Consider the following 16,721-nt stretch of genomic DNA (forward strand, 5'->3'; position numbering starts at 1 on the left):
GCCTTTACCTATTCAAGTTCAAGGTCGGATTACATTACAAGAGGTTGGGTCAGTTACCCAGGAAGTTTCAATGGACAGATTGACGCGGACATTCAATAGGGTTGCTAGTACAGGTAGATCAGGACAACTATTAATACAGTTAGCTCATAGTTACAAATAATTTCAAGTTCAAATAGGTCATGGTTGGCTCATCGTTATGATCCAGGAGTTGCATTAGACGGTTTAGAAATGGGCTTTTACAATTACCATTCCAGTTACTTCAGGGTTGATTCCCTCTGTTTCCAACAGAGGCCAATCTAGGTCACACGTACCTGGCAAGATCCCAAAAAAGTAAAAAAATAAAAATAGAACTGAAGTGGTCAGAATGCAGCTGTTAGGCGCAAGACACACATGCAATAAAACAAGCACAAGCATTTCCTATTCAAGATACCAACAGCTCCAGACCTGCCAGAAAATTTTGCATGGTAAGAGGTGCCCATTCCCTGTTGCTCATGTAATACTGATGAGCTCCTTGTAATGCATTTGCATAGAATTCTCGGTGGCTGCTATGCGATCAGTAGAAGCCCCCAATAACCTTTTTGTGCATCAGAGGCTCGGCTACCTTGCAATTAAGACTGGCTACAATCAGTAAACGTTTGAGCATCGAGGCATAAATGGCTAAGATTTAGGCTTGAAAATTTTCCCCTTGCAGTCAATGCAGAGGCTGGGGATAATCAGGAACCTAAAACAAGTAGTCTGATTTGAACTAGGGTTTTATAGTCAGGGAAATTTCCTTCTGGAAACAGATGCTTCCCTCTGATGATGCTTCTCTCCTAGTCTCTCTCTCTTTCTCGAAGAAGCCAGAATATCCAGTGGTCAGATATTGCTCTACCTGCTTATCAGTGAGATCAACCAAGAGGTAAAATTCAATTGGCTAAAGCAGTGGCATTGAGAATTAAGCAGGCACTCACCCATACTGCCAGATTACCAGCTATCCTATATTCTTTAACTATAACTATTCATCTAGACCAGTATCTCTCAAACTTTTTTAGTTCTGGCGCCACTATATGGAGCAAATGTTTTTTGTAGCACATTATATTTGACATTATAAAATTGCAAAACCAACAAAAAATTAAATTTGAGAGTTATTTATTTAAAGTTCTTTAAGCTATGTATGGGTAATTGTAACAACGGTGGGACAAAAGTAGATAGAATAGAATTGATAATCAATGCGATGGATGTGCTTGTTTTTGAGTGCAAATTAACTTAAAACGCGGCTTGATAGTCAACAAGCAAACTCGCATTTCATCATCCACTATCTGCAGTTCTCTTTTATTCAATTTCATTTCTGTCAGAGCTAAAAATCCAAGTTCACAAAGATAAGAAGATCCAAACGGTAACAAAGCCTCGATTGCTTTGCTGCTCAAGTTAAGATAACCACTGCATAAAAAACTTAAATCTTAAAACTTGCTGTTAGTTTTCCAGGACCAATCACGTCAAAGAATGATGCTTGTCTGGGTGGTTGTATCCTTATGCACACAGATGCTCATAACACTGGCAGACTCTTGTATGTGCGACATACATTTCATCAATTCTAGTGTATACTTATAAAGGAAATTTTTTATAAATAATGAAGTAAAATTCTGAACTTTCTCATGGCACACCCAGAATCTCTTCGGGGCACACCACTGCGCTGTGGCACACAGTTTGAGAGACACTGATCTAGACTCACAATTAAATTGTCTACAGTATAGAGAGGGTTTTCAATGACCTGGAAAGCTCCAGTTTTTCATTCTTTAGATAATTTTTATGCTGGTTTTAAAAAAGCTACCATAGCCTGATTTTTTCTCCAAGACTGATAAGACTACCGGAATTATCCTCACATTACAGAGGCAAAAGATAGCATCAGCCAATCAACCATACTGCTGAGTTTCATTCCCCGTAATCCACCTTGTGGTGCACAAAAATCAACATTTTTTTCCCTGCCAATTACTACAGTTAAGGAACAGCTGGACTAGATAATACAAAAGAATTCAGAAGAAATCTACCAGCAGAATAAACCAAATGTTCCCCCCCTCCCTTTTTTGGGAAATTATAGGCCGTATCCTTGGTCATAAGAAAGGCCATAAAATCAAGCCTCATTCCCATAGAATCATCATGGCAGATTGAGGAGTGAGAAGATCAGGCAGGCAGAGGTTGGTAGTATTTAAAATCTCTTTCCCTTCCTGTGCTTCATTCATAAGAACATAAGAACATAAGTAGTCGCCTCCGCCAGGGCAGACCAGAGGTCCATCCCGCCCAGCGGTCCGCTCACGCGGCGGCCCATCAGGCATATTGCCTGAGCAGCAGTCCCTGACTAATTTTATACCTACCTCTACATTTATCTCTAAACCTTCCACTGCTCTTATCTGTACCCCTCAATCCCTTTGTCCTCCAGGAACCTATCCAGGTCTTCCTTGAAACCCTGTACTGTGCTATTTCCTATCACGGCTTCCGGAAGGGTGTTCCATGTGTCCACCACCCTCTGTGTGAAAAAAAATTTCCTTGCGTTTGTTCTAAACCTGTCCCCCTTCAATTTCATCGAGTGGCCCCTTGTTTTTGTGGTTTCTTTCAAATTGAAAAATCTGTCCTTGTCAACCTTTTCGATGCCCCTCAGGATCTTGAAGGTCTCTATCATGTCTCCTCTGAGTCTCCGCTTCTCCAGGGAGAACAGCCTCAGCTTTTTCAGTCTATCAGTGTATGTAAGGTTTTCCATACCCTTAATCAGTTTAGTTGCTCTTCTCTGGACTCCCTCAAGCATTGCCATGTCCTTTTTGAGGTACGGTGACCAGTACTGTACACAGTATTCCAGATGGGGGCGCACCATAGCCCGGTACAGTGGCAGGATGACTTCCTTCGTTCTGGTCGAGATACCCTTCTTAATGATACCTAGCATTTGGTTTGCTTTCCTCGAGGCTGTGGCGCACTGTGCTGACGCCTTCAATGTCTACCATCACTCCCAGGTCTCTTTCCAGCTTACTGACCCCTAGCATTGTTCCCCCCATTTTGTAAGTGAACATCGGGTTCCTTCTCCCTACATGCATGACCTTGCACTTCCCCACGTTGAAGCTCATTTGCCACTTTTTTGCCCATTCTTCCAGTGTCGTAAGATCCCTTTGGAGATCCTCGCAATCTACCGTGGTTTCAACCCTGCTGAATAGTTTGGTATCATCAGCGAATTTGATGACCTCACATTTTGTTCCCGCCTCCAGGTCGTCGATGAATATGTTAAACAGGAGCGGTCCCAGCACCGACCCTTGAGGAACCCCGCTCGTGACCCCTTGCCAGTCCGAGTAGTGGCCCTTTACACCAACCCTCTGCTTCCTCTCCGACAGCCAGTTTTTAATCCATCGGTGGACCTCCCCTCGCACCCCATGATTCCATAGTTTCCTGAGCAATCGCTCATGTGGTACCTTATCGAAGGCTTTCTGAAAGTCTAGGTAAATTATGTCTATGGGTTCACCTTTGTCCACCTGGCTATTTACCCTCTCAAAGAAGTATAACAAATTTGTGAGGCACGACCTACCCTTGCAGAACCCATGCTGGCTCGACCTTAGCTGTCCATTTTTTTCGATATGATCACAGATGCCGTCCTTAATCAGTGCCTCCATCATCTTTCCCGGGATCGATGTGAGGCTCACCGGCCTGTAGTTTCCCGGGTCGCCCCTTGAACCCTTCTTGAAGATGGGCGTGACATTAGCTATTTTCCAGTCCTCCGGGATCTCTCCAGTTTTTAGGGATAGGTTGCATATTTGCTGAAGTGTCTCTGCTATTTCATTCCTTAATTCCTTGAGCACCCTTGGGTGGATGCTGTCTGGACCTGGCGACTTGTCGCTCTTTAGCTTGTCTATCTGCCTGAGGACATCCTCCTGGCTCACCTCTAGTTGGATCAGCTTGCTATCTTGATCTCCATTTTCTATTTCCTCTGGTTCCGGGATGTTGGATGTGTCCTCCCTCGTGAAGACTGATGTAAAGAAGTCGTTTAACTTGTCAGCTATTTCTTTTTCCTCCCTCACTACTCCCTTTCTATCCCCGTCATCCAAGGGCCCCACTTCCTCCCTCGCTGGTTGCTTTCCCTTTACGTACCTGAAGAATGATTTGAAATTTTTTGCCTCTCTCGCTAGTCTCTCTTCATATTCCCTCTTTGCTCTCCTAACCACTCGGTGGCACTCCTTCTGTTTTTCCTTGTGGTCCTTTTGGCTGGCCTGCGTTTGATCCTGTTTCCATTTTTTGAAAGATGCACATTTGTTTATTGTTCCTTTATTATTGTATGTTACACATTATCTGCCTGATAGCTTGCAGGTAACAGACAGTAGGCAGTTGACCATAGGGAGTGTCTGTTTATTCTAACTAATTTCTGAGAAGCGTGAGTTGTCCTTTCCCACAGAACTTTGATTTTGAACATTTCTTATATATCATTCTTGTAAATAAATTTTTCTTTGCTTTTATCGTGCAGGGGAGTGGACCCAGGGGTGGATTGGGAGAGGGCAAGCATCTCTTCTCAGTCCCCCCCACCCATCAAACTTTTGCTGGTGGAGATGCTCGAGCCCCCTCCCTCCCCCCCAGCTGAAGACATTCTCTGCCGGAGCCCGGGCCCATGCTGCCTGAGGAGCAAGGAAGCAAGCAGGTTGCTCCAGCCTTTGACACCGGCACCTCTGTGCATGCTCAATTCAACTGAACATGTGTGGAGGTACACTCCGCCAATTTCCTGCTACACAGAGACAGCATGGGCAGGCAATCCAGCAGTAAAATCTATTGAGCTGGCAGGGCTTAAGCAACCCTACCAGCCACACATTTGCTGCCACAATTTTGGAAGGTAAATTAACTAATAAAAACCTAATCAAGTACTTCACAAACTATCCCTCAAAATAGTACTTGAGAAAGGTTGAGATGCGCACCCTATATCCAACAATATATAACTGCTACTTAAATAAATAAGTGTGTGTATCCTCAGTGTGATTGTTAAGCTATTGCGGCACCTGCCACAGCAGAAGTCCAAGCTTTAATCCAGTGGCAGGCTATTTTCCAAGCCACGCCCACACCATCATAGGCATACACCTGTGTGAAGTGCAGTAACACAAAAGTGCTTTAAGTGAATTTCCTGACTATAAGTATAAAAATCTCCAGTGAATCTCATCCAATAATTACTCCACTACGGGGTCAAAATTTCAAAAATAATACTTAGCTCAAGTGTAATGTCCACAGTTCATCTATAATTCATTCCAATCCAAAGTTTTTTCTTTTCCAAAACAATCAAATGTCCCAACTGACAAAGTCCTTTCAGACTCTACTAAGCCTAGTTTCAGGAAAATCCCTTCCTCAGGAGCCTGCCACCTTTCACCATACAGCCTTGGGCTAAGAAATTGAAGCCGTGAGTGCCGCTATAACTTACAATTGCACTGAGGATACATACACTTATTTATTTAAGTAGCAGTTATATATTGTTGGATATATAGTGCACATCTCCAGGGGACCTCAACCTTTCTCAAGTACTATTTTGAGGGACAATTTTGGAAGGGGCATGAGCAAAAGTGTGTGTGTGTATGTGGGAGGCTAGGTCTCTGAGGTCCCCATGACCATAGTAGCATAGTAAATGATGGCAGATAAAGACCCGAATGGTCCATCCAGTCTACCCAACCTTACCCTCTCTTTAAATTACTGATTTAATTTAAGTTTTCATTTTTCTTAGCTATTTCTGGGCCAGAACCCAAAGCTCTGCCCTCTACTGAAGTCTATGTCAAAGCTCACTCCAGCTCAATTAAACCATCCCAGCTGTCGAAGCCTTCCCCAGTCCACCCTTAACCAAATGGCCGTATATAGACACAAACCGTGCAAGTCTGCTCAGTACTGGCCTTAGTTCTTCAATATATACCATTATTTTCTGATTCGAGATCCTCTGTGTTCATCTCACGCCAACTTTTGAAAATGATTGGGGGTGTTGAACTCATAACTCGCAACAAATTTTCCCTCATCCAGAAAAGAAAAATAAAATACACCTGATAATGAGACACCAGCCTGTATCTAAATGTCGAGAGGTAATGTGGGCATATCAAAATCTAGGGCCATGCCACTTTTTCCTCTTCTTTGCAGCTTGTTGACATCATACTCTCCTCTCTATTCAAGCCATTCATAGCACTTTTCTCCAACCAGTCCCTCTCTTCCCTCAGCTCATCTACACTATTTTTTTTTTTCATTTCCCCTAATGTCTTCTTCCTCCTCGCTTCTCCTGGGCCCTTTCCCCCTCCCTACTCCTTAGGCATAATATGATGTTTTATACTTGGGGGACAGGGAGTTTAATAGCTCTCTTCCTACTCCACTCCCTAAATCTTTTTAGCCTGTTCTTCTTCTCATTTTCCCTTGACCCAGCCTTCTATTTCCCTCTACTCCCTAGCAAGTTCCAATGCATTTTTCCCTAGCTGGCTGCTGTTCGATGCAGGTTTGGCTCAACCATCCCTTTACTGAGTCCCACTTCTCACTCTGCTCTACAGGTAAGACCAGTGGCATAGTAAGGGGTGGGGCAGTCTGCCCCAGGTGCCGTCTTGGTGAGGGCACTGGCACCTGTCCTCTCCGCCCTCCCCCCACTCTTTCCCCTCCCTTGTATTTCTGTAACATTTGTGGCGCAAGCAGTAACCCCAACCTCTGATGTCATTTCCTGGACCCGTGCCTAGGAAGTGATGTCAGAGGAAGAGCCAACAGTGGCACGAGCAGCAGGTTAGGGTTGCTGCTCATGCCACAAACGTTAAAAAGGTACAGGGAAGGGGTGCATGCACACGGTAGGAGGGGGTGGGAAAGGAACAGATGGGGGGGTGGAGAAGAAGGCAGGGAGGGGTACCTCCGCCCTCGCTATGCCACTGGGTAAGACTCTCTAATTTTTGTAGAATTAACTCATCTTCAGTTTGTGACTCCTTACTGACCATAGGCTTGCATCATTCCCATGCTCTGCTCTCTCTGGCTCTAGGCACATTCCTGTTTTCTGGGACTGGTATTAGTGAATGGCACGGGCTACAAATTTTTCCCCGTCCCCGCGGGAACTCATTTTCCCCTCCTGTCCCCGCGAGTTCTTTTCCTGTCCCTGCCCCCATCCCTGCAAGCTCTGTCCTCATCTGCACAAGCTTCAAACACTTTAAAATCATAAGTGTTCGAGGCCTGTGCAGTTAAGGCAGAGCTTACAGGAATGGGGCAGGGACAGTGATAAAACTCGTGGGGATGGGACGGGACGGAGAAATTGAGTTCCCTCTGTCATTCTCTACACTGGTTTCCCATCCCCTTTTGCAGGACTGCAGCACTTCCCCTGACACTCACAGTTTCCAGGTTAATGGCCACCTTCTGCCTGCAGAGTCTACATCAGATTCTGTGCTATATGTTCACCCTGAGCTCTGGAAGTCCAGAAAGGATCACAGTTTGAAACCTCACAAAGATTACATGCTGATTGTGAGAACATATTCTAGCAGCCCAGGGCATAGGAACATGCACTCATACTAAGACACTGGTTCTGGGCTGCCTGCAGGATATTGCTCCAGTGGCCAAGGCACAAGCATCCAGTTCAAGGAGCCAGACTGAGACCTGGGAAATGTTTGCAGAGTTTTACCAAGAGCAAAGAGGGAAGCAATGATCCAGCAATTAAGCAAGCAGAAAGCCAGGGAGCCAAACCAGGAAACACACAGAGTTTGCGAGACAGCATGACTCTTCTCCCCCATCCCCAATACTGCTCACATAGTCCAGTGGCCCACCATTTCCACCTCCTGTGGAATGTAATAGGGGTAATATTTTAATTTTTGTGAGGAATGGGAACAGTGCTGTTCTCCATTCTCGCTTGGTTTGTAGCACCCCCTAGCTTTAGCGCAACCTTGACCCAATCACACAGAAAAAGACGTCAGAGAAGGGGCGGGACCGTGGCAGAGAGAAGACAACTAGGACAACCTATGGCAGCTTACAAAGATCGCTAGAACCAGCGATCTTCTGCAGGGCAGGCTGCTGAATTTCAGTAAATTAAACACGCAGGCCTTCCAGGGAGAGGGGGGTTATAGTCCTTCGGGGGGTGAGGGTGCAGGCCTTCCGGGGGAGGGGGATTGTAGTCCTTCATGGGGGGTGCAGGCCTTCCGTGGAGAAGGGGTGTGTAGTCCTTCGGGGGGTGTACAGGCCTTCTGGGGAGAGGGGGTGTAGTCCTTCGTGGGGGGATGCAGGCCTTCTGGGGGGTATAGGCCTTCAGAAGGGACTGTCAGGCCTTCAGGGGGGGATGCAGGCCTTCCAGGGGGAGTGGTACATGCCTTCCGGGGGGGGGGGTGCAGGCCTTCAGGGGGGACAGGCTGGTCTTCAAGGGTGGGGTGTAGGCCTTCAGGGGGGACATGCAGGCCTTCAGAGGGGGATGCAGGCCTTCCGGGGGGGGGTGGTACATGCCTTTGTGGGGGTGCAGGCTGGTCTTCAGGGGTGGGGTGTAGGCCTTCAGGGGGGGTGGTACATGCCTTCAGGTGGGACAGGCTGGTCTTCATGGGTGGGGTGTAGGCCTTCAGGAGGGTGCAGACATTCAGGGGAGGGGGCCCTGGTTTAGAAGGGGGGGTTCAAAGAGACGTGCATATCCGGACTTTGGGGGGAAGAAATAATGGGTCTAAAACAGGAGAGGGAGAGATGATGGACAATGGGATTTAGGGATGAAAGGAACAGAAAGGGAGAGATGGTGGACCCATGAGGTGGTGGGAAAGGAGGGAGCAATGCTGGATGAAAGGGTAGTTGAGAGAAGGTGGATCTGAGGATGGAGTCGAAAAAAAGGGGAGGGAAGGGAAACGGAAGGGGAGGACAGAGATGGAAGATTGATAGCACGGAGAAAGAAGAAAGAAGGAGATCCTGGCAAGCAAGTTATCAGAAGACAACCAGAGCCTGGGACCAACAAGATTTGAATAATGACCAGACAACAAAAAGTAGAAAAAACTAATTTTATTTTCTGTTTTGTGATTACAATATGTCAGATTTGAAACGTGTATCCTGCCAGAGCTGGTGTTAGACCACGAACGTGAGTTAGAATTTAACAGAGAGAGGAAAAGTCTTTTGTGTTTGTTTATTTTGTTTACACCACAGCGCCAGTGTGGTTAGGAGAGGGCAAAGGGGGTGAAGAGACTATAAAAGGGGTGAAGAGGATATAAAATAAACCCACCAGGATGTTTTAAAAAAACACCCAATTGGGCAGGAAAATTGAATCAAATCGAATCGAAAAATCGATTCAATAGGCTGAATCAAATCGAATCGAATTTTTTTTCCCTGAATCGGGCAGCACTACTAAGGACATAGGAAGGAGGCACTGGGGACACTAAGGAAATGGGAAGGAGGCACTGGGGGCACTAAGGACATAAGAAGGGGCACTAAGGACATAGGAAGGAAGGAGGGAGGGAATAGAAAGGGACAATTGTTAGGCCTGAGTGCAGAAAGAAATGAAAGAAAAGATGCACAATCAGAAGGAAACGCAACCAGAGACTCATGAAATAACAAGACAGCAAAGGTAAGAAAAATGATTTTATTTTCAATTGAGTGATCAAAATGTGTCCATTTTGAGAATTTATATCTGCTGTCTATATTTTGCACTAAGGCCCCCTTTCACTAAACCGCAATAGCGGTTTTTAGTGCAGGGAGCTTATGAGCTTTGAGACCAGCACAGGGCTTTTAGCGCAGCTCCCTGCGCTAAAAACCGCTATCACGGTTTAGTAAAAAGGGAGGGGGTATATTTGTCTATTTTTGTATAGTTGTTACTGAGGTGACATTGCACGAAGTCATCTGCCTTGACCTCTTTGAAAACCTGCGGAATATAAATGATAATTAACATTTTCTCTGCGTACAGTGTGCTTTGTGTTTTTTTAAATTTTATTGTTGGTAGATCATTTTGACTTGGCCACGAAGGTAAGGGGGAGGGAGGGGAGCTGCTGAAAGACATCTAGTAATCCTTGCAGGCTTGACTGTGCAGGGAATTATTTTTGTAAAATCATGTTTTGTTATGTGACTGGCATTATTTAGACTTTAATTTCTATGAATGAATAGAATGAAAATGATATAAAATTGCTTGCTTGTTTTTATGTATGTGCGCAGAAGGGAAGTGGAGAGAGAGTGGGCTGAGGACGCTGAAGGGAAATGGGGAAGAGAGAGTGGGGAGATGACGCTGATTTATAAATTGACAATTGTACAGAATATTGTTTCTTTTTATACTTTAATATAATAAGTTCAGTATAAAACTATTTGAGGCTTGTGTGGATGGGATCAAATGCTTTGCGGGGACGGGGACCAAGCTCGTAGGGCCGGGGCCGAGATGGAGACAAATTTTTTTCCCCCGCGTCATTCTCTAGGCTCTGCCACGAACTGATTTCGACTACGTGCGGGTGAGTGGGGTGTCAGTCGGGTTGACGTAGCCGTTGGAGCACAAGCAGGTGTGGGGTATGGCTCTCAAAAGAAATCTTAATTGTTGTACTACTGATCTTTGGCTCTTTTGACTAATGAGTTTGCCTACCACTTCCGCTAATTCGCTACTGAGGTTTTAAAGAACTCCCAGGTGCATATAAGATTCCCAGTGAGGCACCAGCAAGAAAGAAACTGTCACACCAGGTTACCATTCACAATTAACAATTTTATTGCACATCAAAGATATTCCAGGAACTCTCAAATAAATCTTGTTCTTAGAAGAATTCTTCACAATTACAGTGCATTCAAATTCATTAAAATAGTTCAAAACACTTAAAATTGAATAATATCAGGTAAAGTGCTCAAATTAGAAACTCTAATTAAAAATGTACTAACACATTAAAATCTTAAAATGTGGTCAACTTCAGAATAAAGTGCAAATAATTTCTCTTCTCTCTGTTTAGGTTCCAGCCAGTGGCTGATTAACATCAAAGGAACCTCAGATAAGTGTTGTTAGTTTCCTCTCACTCTACCAGTAACGATTGCTCTTGAGTTTATAATAAAGAAGCACCACAACAAAGGAGACCCACTGATTACAGGTAAGTACTCTCTCTCTTTTTCTCTATATGCTCTTTTTCTTTAGTTGAATTTCTTTTCCCATTCAATGTACTAATTTTGTGTTGTTCTGTTCTCCCTGGCAGGAATCAACCTCAAAGTCTTTAAGTATTTTGTTGGGTTGACAAAAACTTGGTTTGGCACACCAATAAAAATATTTTAAAATGACCTCAGCTCATTGGGCCCTTGATGCTCTCTTGCATAGGGTACCTTGTTGTCCTTCTGCCAGCTGCCACTTTGGTTTCAGGACTGGACCACCAGGATCAGGATTGCACCACCGATGGACCTATCTTAAGAAAAATAAAGGGAGGCAAGACCCTATCTCCCTCTATTACAAACTAAGTCAGTGTCTTCAGAGGCAACAAATCCAAGTATTGCTAGCTGGAACATTAAAATAACTTAAAGGTCCCTCTTCTAATTCTCCCATGCTGTGAATTGTCACAGCTGTTGTTTACATTCAAACCCTATCAATAGCAATAGTCACACCAGCCGTTGTCCCCCAAAACCACCAAATAATACAAAATTTCAGTTGTCCCACTCCTCTGTTGTAAGTTTGGAACTCAAGGGGGCAGATTCTCAAAACTAAAATCTACCTTTAACGTGCTCGCTAAACCGTTCCAGCCGGTTTAGCCTGCATGTATTTGTAGCGACAGATTATCATAACGGCTTATCAAGGTCTTTTGCAAGTTTTCTAGCAGAGGACATGTCCGGGTAAATCCAGATGTCTTGTAACCCTATGGATATCCTGAAAATCTGACTGGCTGGGAATCCCTGCTCTAATTTTTATCCCCCATTCTGGATCTCTAGGGGAAAAATAATTTGTGAATCAAGTCCATGTTTGCTCCTCTCCCTCCTCGGAAGGTTGCTGCACTTGCTCTAGTGCCTTGCCAAGGCTGACTCAGCGATACATCAGACAGGTGTTTCAGCCCCCATGACAGAACCCTTAGGTTGCTTTGGAAATGAGGAATTCTGTATTACACTTGCAAAAAAAATAATAATAAAACAAGTTAATCTGGAAATCAGCAAAAAGATACCTGACACCTGTGAGAATGAAGTCAAAAGAATTGTTTAAAAGGTCAAGAGTCCTTTTAGTAGTATTGCTGCATGGACAACAGCGCCAATTCAGGTGAACAAGACAATCCAATATGGAAAGCAAATTTGTCTTCCTCCTCCAACTATACATTATCCTTTTAAATTTAGTTAGGACTCTATTTCAAAAGATCAATGTGATAAAAGCATCCCACTCTGTGTGACCTATCTTATAGTTTATAATGGCTTGGCCTAACAGCATCAAATTTGATGTGGAATAAGGTATCTGCGAATACTCCAGACTTTTCTGCTTTTGAAAATTGGTGATTGATTTGTCTGTACACAAAAAGGGGGTAAAACTTGTCACTTTTGTCATAGGAAATACATGAGAAGTTGCAACAAGGCTATCTGAAATGCCACATTTTTGGGTAGGTCTACATTGTTCTTGCCACAAAAGGGGCAGCAAATCATGCCAAGAAAATTTCAATCTGGGGAATGGGAGCTCCGGTCAGGGTATCCCAGGGTTTTATCTCTCCATTTAGTTGTTTAACTTATATAGGCTGCTCTCATGTCAGATTTGGCAAGAGGTGGAATTATGGTATTATTTTTATGCAGATGATGTACAGCTAATCTGCCCACTGAGGCCCCGATGCTCAAAGGTTTTCTGTGCTAGTAAGACTCGTTAAAACATTCTTACTGACAGGGAAGCTCAGCTTCTGATGCACAAAATGGTTCTCCATGGCTGCTACCAATCCTCGTAGCAGCCAATGAGAACCCTATGCAAATGCATTACAAGGAGTTCATTAGTATTCTAATGAGCTCTCCTTGTGATGCACTAAGGGTACGCTACTCCCTTTTTATTGGGAAATTTTTAGCTGATGTGCATATGTTGTGCTTCCCCCCCCCCAAATCTTTGAGTTTGCAACCACCATTCTCTACGCAGCTGATGTCAGCTCCAGAGCTATGATCAGCTGAAAGCTGGCAGAGAGGAGAGTGGTGGCTGTTGGCTCAGCTGATTTGTGGCTTCCCCTGCCTGATACAGAGTCACAATCAGCTGATTGGAGCTTCTTCTGCTGGCTCCCCGATCAGCTGATCACTGCTCCAGAACCAGTGTGGGAATTCCTGATCAGCTGATCACAACTTCAGGTCAGCAAGGGAAGTCCCAAATCAGCTGAGCTGGCAGCCATCACTCTCCCCTCTGCTAGTTCTCAGCTGACCGCGGCTCCAAGTTTCAAGTTTATTTAAAATTTCTTCTACCGCCTAATCAGACTTCTAGACGGTGTACAATTTTAGTAAAAACAGATATTGACTATAATACAAATTTAAAATTAATAGCTAGAGCCACCATCAGCTGGGCAGAAGGGGAGAACAGCAGCTGCAGGCAGGAGAAGGAGTTGTGCCTAGCAATTGCTCTTCTGAGCAGGTGACAGGTTCAGTTCCTCCCCTCTTTTACCTGGCTACTATGCACAAATAGAATGCATATGATTTGCATGCTATTTGTGTGAGCTTAGCCTGGTAAAAATAAATCGCTCCCAACCTGGTATTTTTTACCAGTTGACAGAGCTTTGTGCATCTGGGCCTGAGGCAGGACCCAGTGGCAGCTTATAGGACAATGACTTAGTTTCGGGAGGAATGATCTGGAATATGGTTACCAGATTTTCTCTTTAGGAAAAAAGGACACCTGGCTCTACCCTGTTCTGCCCCCCATCCCCCTGCCCCCACATGAGCCATGTATCTCCTTCCACAAGCTCAGGGCCATGTCTGGATGTCCTCAGTGCATGCGTGGACATCAACGCAATGATATCACACACATGCTTGTAACATCATCACATCAACGTCCACGCACATGCAGAGGATATCCAGATATGGCCTCCAACTCGGAGCTTTCCAAAACCCAGACAAGCTACTGGGTTTTGGAAATCCCTCCTGGCACCCGGAGAGTCCTCTAAAAAGAGGACTTGTCTGGGTTTCCCTGGACATCTGATAACCCTAATCCAGAAGACAGATCCACTATTTCTTTTAAGACTGCAGATCAGCAGGGGCATTTGGATCCAGCCCCTCCCTTCCAGGCAGTCTGCAGTGAAGAGAAAGGGAAGGGATGGCCTGGACAACAGTTACCCAAATCCAGTCCCCAAGGGAGGGGGGGGGGAACTTTGAGCGGAATTCAGTCCCCATTCTACTATTGCTTCTGCCCTGCCCTGGCTGACTGGCTCCCTAGTTCCGCTTCTTCTTTTTTTATCTACAATTTCAACCCTGCTTAGAATAAATAATTGTGGGGAGTATGTATCAGGTTGCTGTCAACAGAATTGCTTGAGCCGAGTTGTCTAAATCTCTCTCATGTTTGTTGGAAAATTATTTAGAGACTTTGGTGGGTAGCAAAAGGTTGGATAGATCAAGTATGTGGGGATTTGGAATGTTTCTGGCTTTAAATATGTTGACCAAGTATCAGCAGTGGTGACGGCTACTTTTGTCTATTATATACTTTTCATCCGCTGCATCCATTTCTGAGACCGGAAGATTTGGCATCTGTTGTTCAGGCACAAGTGCTTTCTAGATTAGATTATTATAATGCGATTTACTTATTTACTTACATGGTTAAATGATAGGCAGGTAAAATGATTTAAATTAGATCAGAATTATATGGCACAGATTATAGGAGGGTTGAGAGAGATCATATTGATTGTAGGCCCTGCACCGGATTCCAGTAGGGACTTGTATTAGATTTAAAATGTTAATGTTGTGTTATAAAGCACTTCAGAGATTAGGTCCAGGATCTTCACAGGAGAGGTTTCTAAGGTGTGTTCTAGCACGTGAAGTGAATTGCATTATACAGAAAGACCAGTTGATGGTGCTCACAGTTTAAGAAATTCAGTTGGTATGATGTTAAAAACTTTATTTCAGTGTTGGCTCTTGTGCTATGGAGTAAATTGCCATACGGGTTGAGAGGAAAGATAAAGTATTTACAGTTTAAACGGGGGTGGGAGTAAAGACTGGTGTTGTCACAGGTAGGCCTGGATAGCCAGGGGCACATTCACTTTGAGCTCAGGCACCAACTAGTAGTGACAGCCAGAACTCCCTTCCACCGAGCTCAGCAACTGTGGAAGCATCCTGGAGTTGCCAGTACTGGCACTCTGCACATGCAATGAGAAAAAAGGGAAGACTTAGGGAAACTATACCAGCTACAGCTTAGCCTTATCCCAAGTGTGCTGCTAGGATTCTAAAGAAAGAGCCTGGGAAAGGAGAGGAACATGTGCAGAGTTCAATCCCAGAAGGTAGAAGAGGTGGAACGGAAGAGAGTAAGAAGCTAGGTGTGTGATGTATTGTGAATAAAGAGCTAGGATTGGAGCCCAGGATAAGCCCAGAATCCTGCTAGCTTTCCCAAGAGGGGGGTCTGGGTGCCTTGGACTGAGATGTGAGAGGAAGGAATCATTCCATGTGGTGATGTACAAATGCACTCTAAGAAAGAGAGATCAAGGAGTCCTTGAAGAGTCCCAGGTATTGAACTATACTTAAGAGAGGGACCAGGACAGGGGTCCTTACAGGGTCACAGCTGCACTGAGAAGGAGTGTCTGAGATGTATTATCACTGGTCCATGGAGCCATGCCCAAAGCAAAGAGAGAGAGGAGGGCTTTGCATCCATCTACAAGGAATCTGCTGAAGGAGGACCAGATCACATCAGCTGTGAAGGTGTCATTTCTGAGTTGGTGGCTGTTAAGATACATATATTCAAAAAGACTTGGACCTAAATCCATGCATTTATCACATCTAGACTGAATTATTGTAATAGTCTTTATTGTGGGCTCCCAAAGTATCAGGTAAGAATATATGGCCCTCCATACCTCGTAATACAGCTGTACCAGTTCTCAGTCCCAGATAATGTAAAAATTCAGTGTTGTGTATCTTTGTGATCCATAGCCCTAAGTTATGTAATGTTGTGTCAAAAGGACTGCAATCTGGGAGGCATTGCCCAGCTTTTAAGTGGAAGCTTAAAGCTCTTTAGTCTATCATTCAGTAGCTATGTATTTTTAATCTTGGGGCTAGGGGTAGAGTAAGAGGGTGGAAATTTTATATTTTGCAGTAAGATTTGTTTTCCAACACACTTTGGGCTCTTTGATGACAAGTTTAATCAAGTTGTGTAAAAGTAAAGGAGAGGTGGCAGATGAGAGTGAGAACACTTGAACAGTGAGGAATTTGGACACTTGGGCCAAATTCTATAAGAGGCACCATAGCTTCAATTATGAGCTTTAACAAGCTCACCTTGTTAAAGCTGTGGCAGTGGTCTTAGGTGAGCTTAGGTTGTCTGATTTTGGATGTTTCTCGCAAAATGTCCAAAATTGGACTTCCAGAAGGGTCCATTTTCAAAAATGCTGGATATCCAATTTTTTTAAAAAAAATCATCTAGTTGGACATCTTGGCCATCAGGACACCCAATGAGATGTCATTGTCCAACCTCAGGATGTCTAACTTTATTCTCCATTTTCGACCACAATATCGTCCAAATTGAAAATGTCCAAATGAAGCCTATTTGGACTTGTGAGGGGCCAGCTTTCTAATGGACTGGCCACTCAGACATGCCAACAGAACATTGGGAACATTAGAAGGCATTGCTGTGAACTTCACATAAACAGTGACTTATGGGCCTGGCTCTCTATAGTTCACTAGCCCATGCACTTAACTACTTA

At 44.4% G+C, this 16,721-nt stretch overlaps 1 long non-coding RNA gene across 1 annotated transcript in view; it reads left to right on the plus strand.

Annotated features, from left to right (window-relative positions):
* Positions 1 to 12,693, plus strand: part of LOC117358749 — a 124,323-nt gene extending 111,630 nt beyond the window's left edge. The window contains exons 2-3 of the long non-coding RNA XR_004539074.1: positions 10,860 to 10,994; positions 11,097 to 12,693. This is a non-coding gene — a long non-coding RNA (uncharacterized LOC117358749). The remainder of the gene's footprint in view (positions 1 to 10,859; positions 10,995 to 11,096) is intronic.
* The last annotated feature ends 4,028 nt before the right edge of the window (positions 12,694 to 16,721 follow it).

Source organism: Geotrypetes seraphini, chromosome 4, assembly GCF_902459505.1.
Source record: "Geotrypetes seraphini chromosome 4, aGeoSer1.1, whole genome shotgun sequence".
Taxonomy (NCBI): Eukaryota; Metazoa; Chordata; class Amphibia; order Gymnophiona; family Dermophiidae; genus Geotrypetes; species Geotrypetes seraphini.